Source organism: Theropithecus gelada, chromosome 7b (assembly GCF_003255815.1).
Source record: "Theropithecus gelada isolate Dixy chromosome 7b, Tgel_1.0, whole genome shotgun sequence".
NCBI lineage: Eukaryota > Metazoa > Chordata > Mammalia > Primates > Cercopithecidae > Theropithecus > Theropithecus gelada.
The window spans coordinates 106530943-106536942 of record NC_037675.1 but is presented as its reverse complement, the minus strand read 5'-3'; positions in this window follow the sequence as shown (position 1 = coordinate 106536942).

Below are 6000 nucleotides of genomic sequence, written 5' to 3'. Positions count from 1 at the left end.
TTTTTTTTGAGACGGAGTCTCGCTCTGTAGCCCAGGCTGGAGTGCAGTGGCCGGATCTCAGCTCACTGCAAGCTCCGCCTCCCGGGTTCACGCCATTCTCCTGCCTCAGCCTCCCGAGTAGCTGGGACTACAGGCGCCCGCCACCTCGCCTGGCTAATTTTTTGTATTTTTTAGTAGAGACGGGGTTTCACCGTGTTAGCCAGGATGGTCTCGATCTCCTGACCTCGTTATCCGCCCGTCTCGGCCTCCCAAAGTGCTGGGATTACAGGCTTGAGCCACCGCGCCCGGCCAAGTGGTTCTTTCTTTATCGTGACGAGCTCCCCAGGTCCCGCAGCCCCCTCTCCCTGCGCCCCGCAGCCGAACTCGCTGCGCCGCCGACCCCGCTGTGGGTGCAGCTGAGCGACGGCCCCTCAGGACTCCAGCTCCCCCAGGCGAGAGCCAAGTCCGTCTTGCTGACTCCTGAACCCCAAAACCTCGCCTACTCCTAACTCGTCCCCATTCCTGTGGGGAGGAGCGGCGGGGAGGCTCCACCCCTCCCTCGCAGGCCCCACGGAGTGCCGCCCTCCCTTGTCACCAGCCAGACCCGGGCAGAGCAGGGCTGGCAGACAGCCCCTCTCCAGCCACAGGACGACCAAGGAGCTAGGCTGGCCTCTACCAGCTCCCCTCCGGGCTTCCAGGCCTTCTGCCATCTGCCCTCACCCCCAGACTCAAGGAGTCAACCTTGACTCCATCTCCTCCCTGGCCTTCCCAGACTGGCCCCCATCACTGCCTCCTCTGGGTAAGGGCAGGGCCTGGCCCTGGTGAAGCCCTGAGCCACACCACCTGCTGTCCATCCCCTATCTACCGCAGGCTCATATTTCTCCCATCCTGGGGCCTGGGGTCCTGCCTGGACTCTGTCCTTGCTTGAATCACCCCTTCCCTCCCTGGTCCTTCTCAGCCAAGCTACAGAAAAATTTAATTTTACAAATGACAAGATGAGATCATTCTCTCTGCACCTTAGACCCAGCCTTGTGTCCCTGCTCCTTCCTGAGGGGCAAAGCAGCTGGGCCATGCAGTACGGGAGCTCTTTGGTCAGACTGTCCAGGACTGAACCTTGGCTCAGCCACCCCAGCACCTCAGTGACTCTAAGGACGGTGATCAGGAGCTGGCTGGGTTTGTAGACCAGGCCTGGGCCTGTCTTGCCAGCTTAAGGGCAGTGTCCATTCCCACTGCTGCCCCTCATCCACTGCATTGTCCTTGCTGTCCTTGAGGCCCAGGGAGCTGGGAGGGGGGCAGGAGAAGTGTTGTCCTTGTGTACAGGTGGGGAAACTGAGGCCCCGCCCCAAAGGCCTGCATGAGAAGCAGAGCTGGGACAGGAACTGCTCCCCTGGTTCTCTGCAATTCCCCACCCCTGTCTGGGCCTCAGCTTCCACGTGGAGAGCGTGTGGAGCACGGTACCCCCAGGGTGGTTGGAGGATAAAAATGACTCATATGGGTTGATGAGCTGGTGTAGTAGCTGAACAGAGCCCCACAGAGATGTCCACATCCTAATCCCTGGAACCTGTGAATATGTGACCTTGCTGGGTCAAAGATACTTTATAGATGGGCTTAAATTAAGGCTCTTGAGAGGAGGAGCGGAGCCTGGATGATGGGTGTAATCACAAAGGTCCTGAGAAGGAAGCAGGAAGGTCAGAGTCAGAGAGGAGACACAAAGATGGAAGCAGAGCTGGAGTGATACAGGATTGCAGATGCCTCTGGAGGCTGAAAGGACCGGGAAACAGATCTCCCTTGAAACCTGCAAGGGAGGCTTCCATCCTGCCCACACCTAGAACTGGAGTTGACAAATGCGCACATGTTGTTTTCGACCACTGCGTTGGTGATATTTGGTTATGGCAGCAGCAGGGAACCAATACACCTGAGTGACCCCTTGCAAACCACTAAAAGGTGCCACCTCGGGGAAGCCAAGGTGCAGAGGAAATGGCGGTGGCAACCTTGACATCAGGTGTGCAACCCTGGTTGCAGGAGGAGGTGGGGCAGCCCAGGTAGCTGCTAGGCTGCCGCTGGCTTCTTGGGCCAGCTTCTGGGCAGACCATCCTGCTTTACGGCACAGCCTGAAGGGCATGAGCTGAGGATAAGGCTTCCAGGTTGGCGATCGGAGCAGCCACTGCTCAAGTTGAATTGGCCCAGCTGATAGGGGAGACTGGGCCAGAGAGGGTGGGTCCCCATTAAAGTCCGGGTGTGGGGGAAACATTAGCCATGACTCCCGAGGGGCATGGAGGGGCAGGTGGAGTGTGGTCAGGAGGAGGAGCGCATGTGGCCCTCCCAGGACCTCTCCAGCCACCTCAGTCCACCCTGAGCCCCAGCCCTGCTCAATGGGTGTGTGGGGAGCACCTTCCCTTCTGCAGAGGAGCCGAGCTTTCCTACCCTAGTCTCAGGAAGAAGGGGCCAGCCTAGGTCCTGGGGCAAGTGCCACCTGTCACAGAGCCCCACAGTCATCTTGGGATCTCCCAGCATCACCTGATGAGCAAGGACTGACTGGGGAGGGGTCCCCAGAAACACCCAGGCATCCCAGTCTTCTGGGATCCTCAGCCCCAAGTCCCTAGGGCAAGCTGGGGAGTGTGCCTGTCCTCGCCTCTGGCAGCAGCAATGGCAGGGCTTGCAGGCGGCAGCATGGGAACCTGCTGCTGCTCAGATCCCAGGCTAGCACACACGGACTGCTGAGCCAGAGGGCCCGATAAAGACACGGGGGTTGAAAGAAAACCACCCGAGTGGAACGATGGCAGCACCCCGACATGCCCCACCACTGCCACATTTCCTGATCCCAGCTGTGGGTGCAGAGGAAGTGGACCTCGGGACATACCCAGGCCTGAAATGGGCACCCAGCTTTGGGGGAGAGGGAGGCGGTTAGAGGTCAGGAGTCGTGTGGTCAGGCAAGAGTAGGAGGCTGGGTGGACAAGTGTCCCCCACCTGGTCACGGGGGTCCTCCCCTATCATCTCCATGTAAAAGACTGAGCAGGGGCAGGCAGCAGCTGAGACAGTCCTAGATGCTCCCACCTCACCTCACACCCCTCCATCTGAGCATGGGGCTGGGCTGGATGCAAGGCTGGGGCTGGGGCAGGGCAGGGACCACAGCAGAGCTATTTTTGCTTATGTTGCTGCAGCTGCCGCAGCAAGCATCAATCATTGATGCTGTGGGCATCCCTGCCTGTGGAGGGTGGAGGCGAGCAGTGCCAGTCAGGCCATGGGGGCAGGGCAGCGGCTCTGCTGATGCATCAGGGCCTGGGGAGCCTCGGTTTCTCACCCAGGCCCCGCCAGGGCTTACACCCCAGGCCCTGGCACCCAGCCTCAGGAAGGTTGTGGGCAACCAGTGGGCTGGGCCGGTGTCCCCATCTCGGTGGTCCAGGGAAGAGGTGGAGGCTGCGTGAATGCGACGCCTTCTCCCGGGGGGTGGCACCTGCAGCAGGTGTGGGGCCTTGTATGTGCCAGGGGCGGCTGTGAGTTGGGCTTGGGCCTGGTGAAGCTGTGGATGGGGGCATGAATTCCTGAGTCCAGGCCCACTTCTGTGGTCCTCCCTAGCCAGGCGTCTGTCCCCAGAGGAGCACATGGGGAGGAGACTGGAGCTGGGTGTGCTGACAGGAGCGCAGGCTTCAGCTGGTGGGGAAGGACTGGGATGGGGGCTGGTAGCCCCTCTCACCTTCTCCCATGCTCCCACAGCTGTGACCCTGGAGCCCCGTTTCAGCTGCTGAGGCCCTGGTGTGCAGGTGGAGGGATTCTGGCTGGCCCCTGGGGAGCCAGTCCCCAGCCACACATAGCCGCAGCCTGCCCGTTTGTGGGGATACACTGCCCAAGTTGCAGGCCCTCCCAGAGGCATCTGGAGTGAGATAGAGCCCTCAGGACCCCAAGTTCCCTGAGGTGGGGAAGCTCTCTGGACAGACACCCCAAGGTGTCTTACTCAGGACACTCTCAGCTTAACCCTCAAGCTAGGAGAAGATCCCCAGAAGGAGGGTGGGAGGGGCAGTCCCCAGCTCCCCTGACAGTCACAGCCAGACTGCAGCCCCAGCACTCAGGGCGGGGCAGAGCCAGAGGCCACTGCCGAGAGTCACCAGCCCTCTGTCTCAGAGTGGGCAGGAGAAGGGAGGAACGGCCTCCGGGTGGAGCAGGCCCTGCCCAGACCCCATCCTGAATTCTGGGCCCTGAATTCTGAATTCCAGACCCCATCCTGAATTCTGGGGCCACAGGGGAGCACGGCCCAGCGGCGCGTGTGTGTCTGTGCCCACCTTGGAAGTGGGCAGCCCCATGCAGGGCGGAGGCCAAGTTCCTGGACCCGGGAAGCTGTGATTGGCTCTGGGATCATTTCTCAGCCAGGGGTGGGCAGGCCCAGTGTTCACAGCTAGGTAAAGTTCTCTGCCACCCCAGGCTGAGGGGCAGGACCAGGGCAAAGTCCTCCCGAGTGTGGGGTCCCCACACTCCCGTGACGCCCCGCTGAACTTGTGCTCTCACTTGGTCCCCACCAAGATGCCCTGGAGGGCTCTCTCGTCTTGCTGAAGGAAAACAGAGGCAGGGGCAGCAGGTAGTAGCCCAGGGACGGAGACATGTCGGGGGCAGCCCTGGCCTCCCCACCCAGGGCTCCATCCTCACCCATCCCGCAAAGCTGAGGGGAGTCCCCATAGCCCTGTGCAGATCACGCCAGACAATCAGGAGAGGGGCCAGTTCAATTGGATGGGGGCCCAGGGGGCCACAGGACCTCGTCAAAGGCACACACCTAATGGGGCGGAAGACACAAAGGTGGACGAGTGCCCTGAGCTGCCCCTCATTCCCAGGCCCTGCAGTCAAACTCAGACACAGAGGACTGGCAGGCCAAGCCCCCAGCAGACCAGGCAGAGGCATAGACGCAGTCAGGGACACACACAGAGGTGTACGCACCCAGGCACCCTAGTGGCTCTCTCCCTGTGCCCAGGGAGTGACTGACACCGGGTGAGCAGAGCGGGGTGGGTCCCTGGGGAGGGAGGTAAGTTCAGGGCCTCTGGACCCCAGGCAACACTGCTCAGCCCTGAAAGAAGGACACTGCGAGGAGTGGGGGTAAGACCCACGCCAGGTCCACACATGAGGGGGAAGATTGTGTCCCCCATGCCTGGGCTCATGAGGAGGCTGCCAGGGCCTCTTCCCGGCAGTGGCTCTGGCGTCCGTCTGACCTGCTGCTGGATGGCTGCCCAGTGGCTGCAGCGCGGCTAACGGGAACTGTCTAGAGTGAGTCATCGCGCCCTGGTGGCTCACCTGGGCCCGCTGGCTGTGCGTGGTCTCCGAATGAGCCCAGGAATGTGTGTGCCCTGTGTGTATGTGTGCACGTGCGTGGGTCTGTGTCCTGGTGTGGGTGTTCATGCGTGCAGGCCTGAGTGTGTATGAGGCTGTCTCTGAGTGTATCCAATATCCCAGGTGGCCTGTGTCTGTGTCTTGGTGAGTCTGTGATCTTGTCTATGAGTGTGTTGCCTGCCTGGCCCTTCCGGTACAGCCTGGCCTCTTCCCACCCCAGGAAAAGGTGTCTGTGTGTGTGTGTGTGTGTGTGTGTATGACGGAGACAGCATGTGTGTTTGTGTGTGTCTCTGTGTATGTGTCTGTGTGTCTGTGTCTGAGTGTGTCTGTGTGTGTACCTGTGTATGGATCTGTGTGTCTATGTCTCTGTCCGTGTGTGTCTCTGTCTTTATGTATGTATGTGTGTATATCTGTATGTGTGTCCGTGTGTGTGTGTGTGTCCCGCATCTGACCCACACCTGTGGACATTGCCAGGCAGCAACTCCTTGGTGGTGGTGGTCCTCTCCTGGGTCTCTTCCAGCCCTGCCTCCCCCCATAATCCCTGCAGAACTCCACTCCTTCTGGTGTGTGCCCAGCTCGGGTCTACAGCAGGCCGGGTGTCACCAAACTCTTAGAACTGCCTTGGGCCCCTGCCCTCCCTGTCCACACCACAGGTGTGCTGCCTCTGTGTGGTGCCCAAGCTCGATCCCAGGAAGGCTCCCACCCTCTGCA